Source organism: Halyomorpha halys, unplaced genomic scaffold (genome assembly GCF_000696795.3).
Source record: "Halyomorpha halys isolate HHAL.00 unplaced genomic scaffold, Hhal_1.1 Scaffold1860.1, whole genome shotgun sequence".
NCBI classification, from domain to species: Eukaryota; Metazoa; Arthropoda; class Insecta; order Hemiptera; family Pentatomidae; genus Halyomorpha; species Halyomorpha halys.
In genome coordinates this window covers 13,895-14,316 of record NW_027107055.1, presented here as the reverse complement: position 1 = coordinate 14,316, position 422 = coordinate 13,895, and positions in this window count along the sequence as shown.

The window sequence follows — 422 nt, the reverse complement described above, 5'->3', positions numbered from 1 at the left end:
ACGTGCTCTGCTGTTTCAGGGACCCCACACGTCGGGCACCGGGGGTCGATGTTCTTTCCGAAGCTTTGCAGCTTTCCCCGAAATCCTCCGTGTCCCGTCAGGATCTGCAAGACCCAATAGTCTGGGATGACCCAACCTGCTCTCAATCTTGAGTGGACGGTGGGGAAGAATTTCCTCAGCGTGGCTGTCCTCACTTTTAGCTTAGCTAGAATATTGGCATGCGCCTGAGCTAACGTGGTCTCTGGTAGTGGGGGCATTACCGGAGGTGCGGTTGCTACCGGAGCCGCTTGATTAGGTGGCGGGAAGTTCAAAACCGGCTCTCTCAACAGAGGTTGTTCGTTATTCGCCATGATGGAACTACGTTAATCATGAGAGAGAGAGAGACAGAGAGAGAGAGAGAGAGAGAGAGAGAGAGAGAGAGA